This window comes from Neovison vison, chromosome 6, assembly GCF_020171115.1.
Source record: "Neovison vison isolate M4711 chromosome 6, ASM_NN_V1, whole genome shotgun sequence".
Lineage (NCBI taxonomy): Eukaryota > Metazoa > Chordata > Mammalia > Carnivora > Mustelidae > Neogale > Neogale vison.
Genome location: NC_058096.1, coordinates 134,525,035 through 134,538,461, shown reverse-complemented (window position 1 = coordinate 134,538,461; position 13,427 = coordinate 134,525,035).

Here is a 13,427-nt window from a genome sequence, read left to right as displayed (position 1 = left end):
GGAAAGCACAGCATTCTTTGGGAACTCAAGCCAGGTCTGTGGGATGCTGCTGCTGCTTGCCTGAGCTATTCTCCACTGCACGTTGTAATATACCCTCATGGAGCGAAATGATCTTTGACCGGGCATCCCCTCTCTCTGAGGGAGAAACGTGCTTGCGCCTGTGGAAAGGGGCTTAAGGAAAGGGACACGTCTGTCACTGCGCTCCCGAGGACATGTCATGGGAAAGTGCAGCACACTGCTCGGGAATGAAGAGAAGGAGCCATTGGCCTTGCTGTCGGGACACGGTCGTGTAGCAGTAGAGCCTGCCCAAGCAGGAACAGCGGGCCTGTGGCAAGACAAGTGTGCCCCTCTCCCTGTGCGGAGAGAATGACTCCTGGCTGCTAAGGAGACAAGAGCGGACGACTAGGGCAGACGCGCCTGCTCCACTCTGAGGAAAGTGTCTGGGCAGAAGGCAGGCCTGTCCTGTGCCTCTGGACCGAAGGGGACAGCAGCTCCTTGGCCACCAGCCCATATGGCAGAAGTGGGCATACCAGCAGGGGCCCGGCCCTGTACTCGCAGAAACAGCTCCTGGAGGAACGGGCAGTCAGATGACATCTTGCTCCAGGATGTGGCAGCATTGGCGGAGGCAGGGTGTGACTCGGTGAAGCAGGACAGTTACCTATTACTCCCCATCACAGGGCGTGTATGGTGTGCTGTGAACATGTCATGTCACCTCTCGCTGGGGAAGGCACTGGCCTAGTGCCCTGTCCAACTGAACGCCAGAGCAAAAGGGCAGGCCTTGACCACGCCCGGAGATGGCATTGGAGCAGAGTGCCATCCTAGGCCACGCACTCTGCTGAAGGGTCGAGGCTATGTCTGCTTAGTTCAGCATGGCAGGGTGAACCCAGGGCGCGCACATGAAGCCCAGGAAACAAGGCCCAGAAGGCACCAGCTCTCCCGCAGCTATTCTTTCCTGACGCGACAGAGCGAACGCCCACAGCCTTGCTGAGGAAGGAGCAGCCATGTGCGGTTCGCGCCATGGTGAAAACCTCTGGGAAAACACAGCAGTCTCTCGGAATCAGAGTCGGTTCTGTGGGCTGCTGGTGCTGCTTGCCTTATCCTAGTATTTGTACAACGGTGGGAGAAACCCACATAAAGCAAAAGCCTCTTTGCCCAGGCTTTCCTTCTGGCAAAACACAGCATTCTTTGTGAACTCAGAGTCGGGTCTGTGGGATGCTGCTGCTGCTGCTTGCCTGAGCTAGTCTCCACAGCTCCTTGTATAGAACCCGCATAGAGCGAAATCATCTTTCCCGGGGCATCCCCACTGTGAAAGCCCAGCTTTCATGGAAACTCAGAGTCTCTTCTCTTGGATGCTGCAAATGCTTGCCTGAGCTAGTCTCCACAGCTCCATGTATAAATCCCGCATAGAGCGAAATCCTCTTTTTCCGGGGCAACCCGTCTGGGAAAGCACAGCTTTCTTTGGAAACTCAGAGTCGGGTCTGTGGGATGCTGCTAATGCTTTACTGAGCTAGTGTTCACAGCACGTTGTAATAAACCCTCATGGAGCGAAATGATTATGACCCTGTAAACCCGCTGTCTGAGGGAGAATCGTGCTTGCACCTGTCCAAAGAGGCTTAAGGAAAGGGACACGTCTGTCACTGGGCTCTCGAGGAGCATATCATGGGAAAGTGCAGCAAACTCTCTGGGATGAAGAGAAGGGGCCATTGGCCTTGTTGTCTGGAAACTGTCTTGAAGCAGGAGAGCCTGCCCTGGCAGGAACAGTGGGCTTGTGGCAGGACAAGTTTCTGCCTCTCCCTGTGCGGAGAGAATGAAGCCTGGCTGCTAAGGAGACACGAGCTGACGACTAGGGCAAACCCGCCTGCTCCACTCTGAGGAAAGAGTCTGGGCAGAAGGCAGGCCTGTCCTGTGTCTCTGGGCCCAAGAGGAGAGCAGCTCCTTGGCCACCTGTCCATAGGGCAGACGTGGGCATACCAGCAGGCTCCCGGCCCTGAACTCGCAGAAACAGCTCCTGGTGGAACGGGCAGTCAGATGTCATCTTGCTCCAGGATGTGGCAGCATTGGCGGAGGCAGGGGGTGTCCCGGAGAAGGAGGACAGTTATCCATGACTACCCATCGCAGGGCGTGGGCGGTGTGCTGTGATCCTGTCACGTCTCCTCTCGGCTCGTAAAGGCACTGGCCTAGTGCCCTGTCCACCTGAATGCCAGAGCTAAAAGGCAGGCCTTGCCCACGCCCGGAGATGGCATGGAACAGAGTGCCATCCTAGGCCATGCACGCTGCCGCAGGGTCGAGGCTGTGTCTGCTTCGTTCGTCTTGGCAGGGTGAACCCAGGGCACGAACATGAAGCCCGGGAAAGCAAGGCCCAAGAGGCACCAGCTCTCAGCAGCTATTCTTCCCTGACGCGACAGAGCAAACGCCCACAGCCTTGCTGAGGAAGCAGCAGCGAAGTGCGGTTCGCGCCATGCTGAAAACCTCTGTGAAAGCACAGCAGTCGCTGGGCAATCAGAGTCGGTTCTGTGGGCTGCTGGTGCTGCTTGTCTTTTAGGCTAGCTTTCGGAGCATGGGGGGAGAAATCCGCATAGAATGAAAACCTCGATGCCCAGGTATCCGATCTGGGAAAGCACTGCATTCTTTGGGAACTCAGAGTCGGGTCTGTGGGATGCTGCTGCTGCTTGCCTGAGCTAGTCTCCACAGCTCCTTGTATAAAACCCGCATAGAGCGAAATCCTCTTTTCAGGGCATCCCCTCTGGGAAAGCACAGCTTTCCTTGGAGTCTCAGGGTCGGGTCTGTGGGATGCTGCTAATGCTTGCCTGTGCTACTCTCCACAGCTCCTTGTATAAAACCCGCATAGTGCGAAATCCCCTTTTCCGGGGCATCTCCTCTGGGAAAGCACAGCTTTCCTTGGAAACTCAGAGTCAGGTCTGTGGGATGCTCCTACAGCTTGGCTGTGCTAGTCTCCACAGTACGTTGTATGAAAACCCGCATAGAGCGAAATCCTCTTTCTCTGGGGCATCCCCTCTGGGAAAGCACAGCATTCTTTGGGAACTCAAGCCAGGTCTGTGGGATGCTGCTGCTGCTTGCCTGAGCTATTCTCCACTGCACGTTGTAATATACCCTCATGGAGCGAAATGATCTTTGACCGGGCATCCCCTCTCTCTGAGGGAGAAACGTGCTTGCGCCTGTGGAAAGGGGCTTAAGGAAAGGGACACGTCTGTCACTGCGCTCCCGAGGACATGTCATGGGAAAGTGCAGCACACTGCTCGGGAATGAAGAGAAGGAGCCATTGGCCTTGCTGTCGGGACACGGTCGTGTAGCAGTAGAGCCTGCCCAAGCAGGAACAGCGGGCCTGTGGCAAGACAAGTGTCCCCCTCTCCCTGTGCGGAGAGAATGAATCCTGGCTGCTAAGGAGACAAGAGCGGACGACTAGGGCAGACGCGCCTGCTCCACTCTGAGGAAAGTGTCTGGGCGGAAGGCAGGCCTGTCCTGTGCCTCTGGACCGAAGGGGACAGCAGCTCCTTGGCCACCAGCCCATATGGCAGAAGTGGGCATACCAGCAGGGGCCCGGCCCTGTACTCGCAGAAACAGCTCCTGGAGGAACGGGCAGTCGGATGACATCTTGCTCCAGGATGTGGCAGCATTGGCGGAGGCAGGGTGTGACTCGGTGAAGCAGGACAGTTACCTATTACTCCCCATCACAGGGCGTGTATGGTGTGCTGTGATCATGTCATGTCCCCTCTCGCTGGGGAAGGCACTGGCCTAGTGCCCTGTCCAACTGAACGCCAGAGCAAAAGGGCAGGCCTTGACCACGCCCGGAGATGGCTTTGGAGCAGAGTGCCATCCTAGGCCACGCACTCTGCTGAAGGGTCGAGTCTATGTCTGCTTAGTTCAGCATGGCAGGGTGAACCCAGGGCGCGCACATGAAGCCCAGGAAACAAGGCCCAGAAGGCACCAGCTCTCCCGCAGCTATTCTTTCCTGACGCGACAGAGCGAACGCCCACAACCTTGCTGAGGAAGGAGCAGCCATGTGCGGTTCGCGCCATGGTGAAAACCTCTGGGAAAACACAGCAGTCTCTCGGAATCAGAGTCGGTTCTGTGGGCTGCTGGTGCTGCTTGCCTTATCCTAGTATTTGTAGAACGGTGGGAGAAACCCACATAAAGCAAAAGCCTCTTTGCCCAGGCTTTCCTTCTGGCAAAACACAGCATTCTTTGTGAACTCAGAGTCGGGTCTGTGGGATGCTGCTGCTGCTGCTTGCCTGAGCTAGTCTCCACAGCTCCTTGTATAGAACCCGCATAGAGCGAAATCATCTTTCCCGGGGCATCCCCACTGTGAAAGCCCAGCTTTCATGGAAACTCAGAGTCTCTTCTCTTGGATGCTGCAAATGCTTGCCTGAGCTAGTCTCCACAGCTCCATGTATAAATCCCGCATAGAGCGAAATCCTCTTTTTCCGGGGCAACCCGTCTGGGAAAGCACAGCTTTCTTTGGAAACTCAGAGTCGGGTCTGTGGGATGCTGCTAATGCTTTACTGAGCTAGTGTTCACAGCACGTTGTAATAAACCCTCATGGAGCGAAATGATTATGACCCTGTAAACCCGCTGTCTGAGGGAGAATCGTGCTTGCACCTGTCCAAAGAGGCTTAAGGAAAGGGACACGTCTGTCACTGGGCTCTCGAGGAGCATATCATGGGAAAGTGCAGCAAACTCTCTGGGATGAAGAGAAGGGGCCATTGGCCTTGTTGTCTGGAAACTGTCTTGAAGCAGGAGAGCCTGCCCTGGCAGGAACAGTGGGCTTGTGGCAGGACAAGTTTCTGCCTCTCCCTGTGCGGAGAGAATGAAGCCTGGCTGCTAAGGAGACACGAGCGGACGACTAGGGCAAACCCGCCTGCTCCACTCTGAGGAAAGAGTCTGGGCAGAAGGCAGGCCTGTCCTGTGTCTCTGGGCCCAAGAGGAGAGCAGCTCCTTGGCCACCTGTCCATAGGGCAGACGTGGGCATACCAGCAGGCTCCCGGCCCTGAACTCGCAGAAACAGCTCCTGGTGGAACGGGCAGTCAGATGTCATCTTGCTCCAGGATGTGGCAGCATTGGCGGAGGCAGGGGGTGTCCCGGAGAAGGAGGACAGTTATCCATGACTACCCATCGCAGGGCGTGGGCGGTGTGCTGTGATCCTGTCACGTCTCCTCTCGGCTCGTAAAGGCACTGGCCTAGTGCCCTGTCCACCTGAATGCCAGAGCTAAAAGGCAGGCCTTGCCCACGCCCGGAGATGGCATGGAACAGAGTGCCATCCTAGGCCATGCACGCTGCCGCAGGGTCGAGGCTGTGTCTGCTTCGTTCGTCTTGGCAGGGTGAACCCAGGGCACGAACATGAAGCCCGGGAAAGCAAGGCCCAAGAGGCACCAGCTCTCAGCAGCTATTCTTCTCTGACGCGACAGAGCAAACGCCCACAGCCTTGCTGAGGAAGCAGCAGCGAAGTGCGGTTCGCGCCATGCTGAAAACCTCTGTGAAAGCACAGCAGTCGCTGGGCAATCAGAGTCGGTTCTGTGGGCTGCTGGTGCTGCTTGTCTTTTAGGCTAGCTTTCGGAGCATGGGGGGAGAAATCCGCATAGAATGAAAACCTCGATGCCCAGGTATCCGATCTGGGAAAGCACTGCATTCTTTGGGAACTCAGAGTCGGGTCTGTGGGATGCTGCTGCTGCTTGCCTGAGCTAGTCTCCACAGCTCCTTGTATAAAACCCGCATAGAGCGAAATCCTCTTTTCAGGGCATCCCCTCTGGGAAAGCACAGCTTTCCTTGGAGTCTCAGGGTCGGGTCTGTGGGATGCTGCTAATGCTTGCCTGTGCTACTCTCCACAGCTCCTTGTATAAAACCCGCATAGTGCGAAATCCCCTTTTCCGGGGCATCTCCTCTGGGAAAGCACAGCTTTCCTTGGAAACTCAGAGTCAGGTCTGTGGGATGCTCCTACAGCTTGGCTGTGCTAGTCTCCACAGTACGTTGTATGAAAACCCGCATAGAGCGAAATCCTCTTTTTCCGGGGCATCCCCTCTGGGAAAGCACAGCATTCTTTGGGAACTCAAGCCAGGTCTGTGGGATGCTGCTGCTGCTTGCCTGAGCTATTCTCCACTGCACGTTGTAATATACCCTCATGGAGCGAAATGATCTTTGACCGGGCATCCCCTCTCTCTGAGGGAGAAACGTGCTTGCGCCTGTGGAAAGGGGCTTAAGGAAAGGGACACGTCTGTCACTGCGCTCCCGAGGACATGTCATGGGAAAGTGCAGCACACTGCTCGGGAATGAAGAGAAGGAGCCATTGGCCTTGCTGTCGGGTCGGGACACGGTCGTGTAGCAGTAGAGCCTGCCCAAGCAGGAACAGCGGGCCTGTGGCAAGACAAGTGTGCCCCTCTCCCTGTGCGGAGAGAATGAATCCTGGCTGCTAAGGAGACAAGAGCGGACGACTAGGGCAGACGCGCCTGCTCCACTCTGAGCAAAGTGTCTGGGCAGAAGGCAGGCCTGTCCTGTGCCTCTGGACCGAAGGGGACAGCAGCTCCTTGGCCACCAGCCCATATGGCAGAAGTGGGCATACCAGCAGGGGCCCGGCCCTGTACTCGCAGAAACAGCTCCTGGAGGAACGGGCAGTCAGATGACATCTTGCTCCAGGATGTGGCAGCATTGGCGGAGGCAGGGTGTGACTCGGTGAAGCAGGACAGTTACCTATTACTCCCCATCACAGGGCGTGTATGGTGTGCTGTGAACATGTCATGTCACCTCTCGCTGGGGAAGGCACTGGCCTAGTGCCCTGTCCAACTGAACGCCAGAGCAAAAGGGCAGGCCTTGACCACGCCCGGAGATGGCATTGGAGCGGAGTGCCATCCTAGGCCACGCACTCTGCTGAAGGGTCGAGGCTATGTCTGCTTAGTTCAGCATGGCAGGGTGAACCCAGGGCGCGCACATGAAGCCCAGGAAACAAGGCCCAGAAGGCACCAGCTCTCCCGCAGCTATTCTTTCCTGACGCGACAGAGCGAACGCCCACAGCCTTGCTGAGGAAGGAGCAGCCATGTGCGGTTCGCGCCATGGTGAAAACCTCTGGGAAAACACAGCAGTCTCTCGGAATCAGAGTCGGTTCTGTGGGCTGCTGGTGCTGCTTGCCTTATCCTAGTATTTGTAGAACGGTGGGAGAAACCCACATAAAGCAAAAGCCTCTTTGCCCAGGCTTTCCTTCTGGCAAAACACAGCATTCTTTGTGAACTCAGAGTCGGGTCTGTGGGATGCTGCTGCTGCTGCTTGCCTGAGCTAGTCTCCACAGCTCCTTGTATAGAACCCGCATAGAGCGAAATCATCTTTCCCGGGGCATCCCCACTGTGAAAGCCCAGCTTTCATGGAAACTCAGAGTCTCTTCTCTTGGATGCTGCAAATGCTTGCCTGAGCTAGTCTCCACAGCTCCATGTATAAATCCCGCCTAGAGCGAAATCCTCTTTTTCCGGGGCAACCCGTCTGGGAAAGCACAGCTTTCTTTGGAAACTCAGAGTCGGGTCTGTGGGATGCTGCTAATGCTTTACTGAGCTAGTGTTCACAGCACGTTGTAATAAACCCTCATGGAGCGAAATGATTATGACCCTGTAAACCCGCTGTCTGAGGGAGAATCGTGCTTGCACCTGTCCAAAGAGGCTTAAGGAAAGGGACACGTCTGTCACTGGGCTCTCGAGGAGCATATCATGGGAAAGTGCAGCAAACTCTCTGGGATGAAGAGAAGGGGCCATTGGCCTTGTTGTCTGGAAACTGTCTTGAAGCAGGAGAGCCTGCCCTGGCAGGAACAGTGGGCTTGTGGCAGGACAAGTTTCTGCCTCTCCCTGTGCGGAGAGAATGAAGCCTGGCTGCTAAGGAGACACGAGCGGACGACTAGGGCAAACCCGCCTGCTCCACTCTGAGGAAAGAGTCTGGGCAGAAGGCAGGCCTGTCCTGTGTCTCTGGGCCCAAGAGGAGAGCAGCTCCTTGGCCACCTGTCCATAGGGCAGACGTGGGCATACCAGCAGGCTCCCGGCCCTGAACTCGCAGAAACAGCTCCTGGTGGAACGGGCAGTCAGATGTCATCTTGCTCCAGGATGTGGCAGCATTGGCGGAGGCAGGGGGTGTCCCGGAGAAGGAGGACAGTTATCCATGACTACCCATCGCAGGGCGTGGGCGGTGTGCTGTGATCCTGTCACGTCTCCTCTCGGCTCGTAAAGGCACTGGCCTAGTGCCCTGTCCACCTGAATGCCAGAGCTAAAAGGCAGGCCTTGCCCACGCCCGGAGATGGCATGGAACAGAGTGCCATGCTAGGCCATGCACGCTGCCGCAGGGTCGAGGCTGTGTCTGCTTCGTTCGTCTTGGCAGGGTGAACCCAGGGCACGAACATGAAGCCCGGGAAAGCAAGGCCCAAGAGGCACCAGCTCTCAGCAGCTATTCTTCTCTGACGCGACAGAGCAAACGCCCACAGCCTTGCTGAGGAAGCAGCAGCGAAGTGCGGTTCGCGCCTTGCTGAAAACCTCTGTGAAAGCACAGCAGTCGCTGGGCAATCAGAGTCGGTTCTGTGGGCTGCTGGTGCTGCTTGTCTTTTAGGCTAGCTTTCGGAGCATGGGGGGAGAAATCCGCATAGAATGAAAACCTCGATGCCCAGGTATCCGATCTGGGAAAGCACTGCATTCTTTGGGAACTCAGAGTCGGGTCTGTGGGATGCTGCTGCTGCTTGCCTGAGCTAGTCTCCACAGCTCCTTGTATAAAACCCGCATAGAGCGAAATCCTCTTTTCAGGGCATCCCCTCTGGGAAAGCACAGCTTTCCTTGGAGTCTCAGGGTCGGGTCTGTGGGATGCTGCTAATGCTTGCCTGTGCTACTCTCCACAGCTCCTTGTATAAAACCCGCATAGTGCGAAATCCCCTTTTCCGGGGCATCTCCTCTGGGAAAGCACAGCTTTCCTTGGAAACTCAGAGTCAGGTCTGTGGGATGCTCCTACAGCTTGGCTGTGCTAGTCTCCACAGTACGTTGTATGAAAACCCGCATAGAGCGAAATCCTCTTTTTCCGGGGCATCCCCTCTGGGAAAGCACAGCATTCTTTGGGAACTCAATCCAGGTCTGTGGGATGCTGCTGCTGCTTGCCTGAGCTATTCTCCACTGCACGTTGTAATATACCCTCATGGAGCGAAATGATCTTTGACCGGGCATCCCCTCTCTCTGAGGGAGAAACGTGCTTGCGCCTGTGGAAAGGGGCTTAAGGAAAGGGACACGTCTGTCACTGCGCTCCCGAGGACATGTCATGGGAAAGTGCAGCACACTGCTCGGGAATGAAGAGAAGGAGCCATTGGCCTTGCTGTCGGGACACGGTCGTGTAGCAGTAGAGCCTGCCCAAGCAGGAACAGCGGGCCTGTGGCAAGACAAGTGTGCCCCTCTCCCTGTGCGGAGAGAATGAATCCTGGCTGCTAAGGAGACAAGAGCGGACGACTAGGGCAGACGCGCCTGCTCCACTCTGAGCAAAGTGTCTGGGCAGAAGGCAGGCCTGTCCTGTGCCTCTGGACCGAAGGGGACAGCAGCTCCTTGGCCACCAGCCCATATGGCAGAAGTGGGCATACCAGCAGGGGCCCGGCCCTGTACTCGCAGAAACAGCTCCTGGAGGAACGGGCAGTCAGATGACATCTTGCTCCAGGATGTGGCAGCATTGGCGGAGGCAGGGTGTGACTCGGTGAAGCAGGACAGTTACCTATTACTCCCCATCACAGGGCGTGTATGGTGTGCTGTGAACATGTCATGTCACCTCTCGCTGGGGAAGGCACTGGCCTAGTGCCCTGTCCAACTGAACGCCAGAGCAAAAGGGCAGGCCTTGACCACGCCCGGAGATGGCATTGGAGCAGAGTGCCATCCTAGGCCACGCACTCTGCCGAAGGGTCGAGGCTATGTCTGCTTAGTTCAGCATGGCAGGGTGAACCCAGGGCGCGCACATGAAGCCCAGGAAACAAGGCCCAGAAGGCACCAGCTCTCCCGCAGCTATTCTTTCCTGACGCGACAGAGCGAACGCCCACAGCCTTGCTGAGGAAGGAGCAGCCATGTGCGGTTCGCGCCATGGTGAAAACCTCTGGGAAAACACAGCAGTCTCTCGGAATCAGAGTCGGTTCTGTGGGCTGCTGGTGCTGCTTGCCTTATCCTAGTATTTGTACAACGGTGGGAGAAACCCACATAAAGCAAAAGCCTCTTTGCCCAGGCTTTCCTTCTGGCAAAACACAGCATTCTTTGTGAACTCAGAGTCGGGTCTGTGGGATGCTGCTGCTGCTGCTTGCCTGAGCTAGTCTCCACAGCTCCTTGTATAGAACCCGCATAGAGCGAAATCATCTTTCCCGGGGCATCCCCACTGTGAAAGCCCAGCTTTCATGGAAACTCAGAGTCTCTTCTCTTGGATGCTGCTGCTGCTTGCCTGAGCTAGTCTCCACAGCTCCATGTATAAATCCCGCATAGAGCGAAATCCTCTTTTTCCGGGGCAACCCGTCTGGGAAAGCACAGCTTTCTTTGGAAACTCAGAGTCGGGTCTGTGGGATGCTGCTAATGCTTTACTGAGCTAGTCCTCACAGCACGTTGTAAGAAACCCTCATGGAGCGAAATGATTATGACCCTGTAAACCCGCTGTCTGAGGGAGAATCGTGCTTGCACCTGTCCAAAGAGGCTTAAGGAAAGGGACACGTCTGTCACTGGGCTCTCGAGGAGCATATCATGGGAAAGTGCAGCAAACTCTCTGGGATGAAGAGAAGGGGCCATTGGCCTTGTTGTCTGGAAACTGTCTTGAAGCAGGAGAGCCTGCCCTGGCAGGAACAGTGGGCTTGTGGCAGGACAAGTTTCTGCCTCTCCCTGTGCGGAGAGAATGAAGCCTGGCTGCTAAGGAGACACGAGCTGACGACTAGGGCAAACCCGCCTGCTCCACTCTGAGGAAAGAGTCTGGGCAGAAGGCAGGCCTGTCCTGTGTCTCTGGGCCCAAGAGGAGAGCAGCTCCTTGGCCACCTGTCCATAGGGCAGACGTGGGCATACCAGCAGGCTCCCGGCCCTGAACTCGCAGAAACAGCTCCTGGTGGAACGGGCAGTCAGATGTCATCTTGCTCCAGGATGTGGCAGCATTGGCGGAGGCAGGGGGTGTCCCGGAGAAGGAGGACAGTTATCCATGACTACCCATCGCAGGGCGTGGGCGGTGTGCTGTGATCCTGTCACGTCTCCTCTCGGCTCGTAAAGGCACTGGCCTAGTGCCCTGTCCACCTGAATGCCAGAGCTAAAAGGCAGGCCTTGCCCACGCCCGGAGATGGCATGGAACAGAGTGCCATCCTAGGCCATGCACGCTGCCGCAGGGTCGAGGCTGTGTCTGCTTCGTTCGTCTTGGCAGGGTGAACCCAGGGCACGAACATGAAGCCCGGGAAAGCAAGGCCCAAGAGGCACCAGCTCTCAGCAGCTATTCTTCCCTGACGCGACAGAGCAAACGCCCACAGCCTTGCTGAGGAAGCAGCAGCGAAGTGCGGTTCGCGCCATGCTGAAAACCTCTGTGAAAGCACAGCAGTCGCTGGGCAATCAGAGTCGGTTCTGTGGGCTGCTGGTGCTGCTTGTCTTTTAGGCTAGCTTTCGGAGCATGGGGGGAGAAATCCGCATAGAATGAAAACCTCGATGCCCAGGTATCCGATCTGGGAAAGCACTGCATTCTTTGGGAACTCAGAGTCGGGTCTGTGGGATGCTGCTGCTGCTTGCCTGAGCTAGTCTCCACAGCTCCTTGTATAAAACCCGCATAGAGCGAAATCCTCTTTTCAGGGCATCCCCTCTGGGAAAGCACAGCTTTCCTTGGAGTCTCAGGGTCGGGTCTGTGGGATGCTGCTAATGCTTGCCTGTGCTACTCTCCACAGCTCCTTGTATAAAACCCGCATAGTGCGAAATCCCCTTTTCCGGGGCATCTCCTCTGGGAAAGCACAGCTTTCCTTGGAAACTCAGAGTCAGGTCTGTGGGATGCTCCTACAGCTTGGCTGTGCTAGTCTCCACAGTACGTTGTATGAAAACCCGCATAGAGCGAAATCCTCTTTCTCTGGGGCATCCCCTCTGGGAAAGCACAGCATTCTTTGGGAACTCAAGCCAGGTCTGTGGGATGCTGCTGCTGCTTGCCTGAGCTATTCTCCACTGCACGTTGTAATATACCCTCATGGAGCGAAATGATCTTTGACCGGGCATCCCCTCTCTCTGAGGGAGAAACGTGCTTGCGCCTGTGGAAAGGGGCTTAAGGAAAGGGACACGTCTGTCACTGCGCTCCCGAGGACATGTCATGGGAAAGTGCAGCACACTGCTCGGGAATGAAGAGAAGGAGCCATTGGCCTTGCTGTCGGGACACGGTCGTGTAGCAGTAGAGCCTGCCCAAGCAGGAACAGCGGGCCTGTGGCAAGACAAGTGTCCCCCTCTCCCTGTGCGGAGAGAATGAATCCTGGCTGCTAAGGAGACAAGAGCGGACGACTAGGGCAGACGCGCCTGCTCCACTCTGAGGAAAGTGTCTGGGCAGAAGGCAGGCCTGTCCTGTGCCTCTGGACCGAAGGGGACAGCAGCTCCTTGGCCACCAGCCCATATGGCAGAAGTGGGCATACCAGCAGGGGCCCGGCCCTGTACTCGCAGAAACAGCTCCTGGAGGAACGGGCAGTCGGATGACATCTTGCTCCAGGATGTGGCAGCATTGGCGGAGGCAGGGTGTGACTCGGTGAAGCAGGACAGTTACCTATTACTCCCCATCACAGGGCGTGTATGGTGTGCTGTGATCATGTCATGTCCCCTCTCGCTGGGGAAGGCACTGGCCTAGTGCCCTGTCCAACTGAACGCCAGAGCAAAAGGGCAGGCCTTGACCACGCCCGGAGATGGCTTTGGAGCAGAGTGCCATCCTAGGCCACGCACTCTGCTGAAGGGTCGAGTCTATGTCTGCTTAGTTCAGCATGGCAGGGTGAACCCAGGGCGCGCACATGAAGCCCAGGAAACAAGGCCCAGAAGGCACCAGCTCTCCCGCAGCTATTCTTTCCTGACGCGACAGAGCGAACGCCCACAACCTTGCTGAGGAAGGAGCAGCCATGTGCGGTTCGCGCCATGGTGAAAACCTCTGGGAAAACACAGCAGTCTCTCGGAATCAGAGTCGGTTCTGTGGGCTGCTGGTGCTGCTTGCCTTATCCTAGTATTTGTAGAACGGTGGGAGAAACCCACATAAAGCAAAAGCCTCTTTGCCCAGGCTTTCCTTCTGGCAAAACACAGCATTCTTTGTGAACTCAGAGTCGGGTCTGTGGGATGCTGCTGCTGCTGCTTGCCTGAGCTAGTCTCCACAGCTCCTTGTATAGAACCCGCATAGAGCGAAATCATCTTTCCCGGGGCATCCCCACTGTGAAAGCCCAGCTTTCATGGAAACTCAGAGTCTCTTCTCTTGGA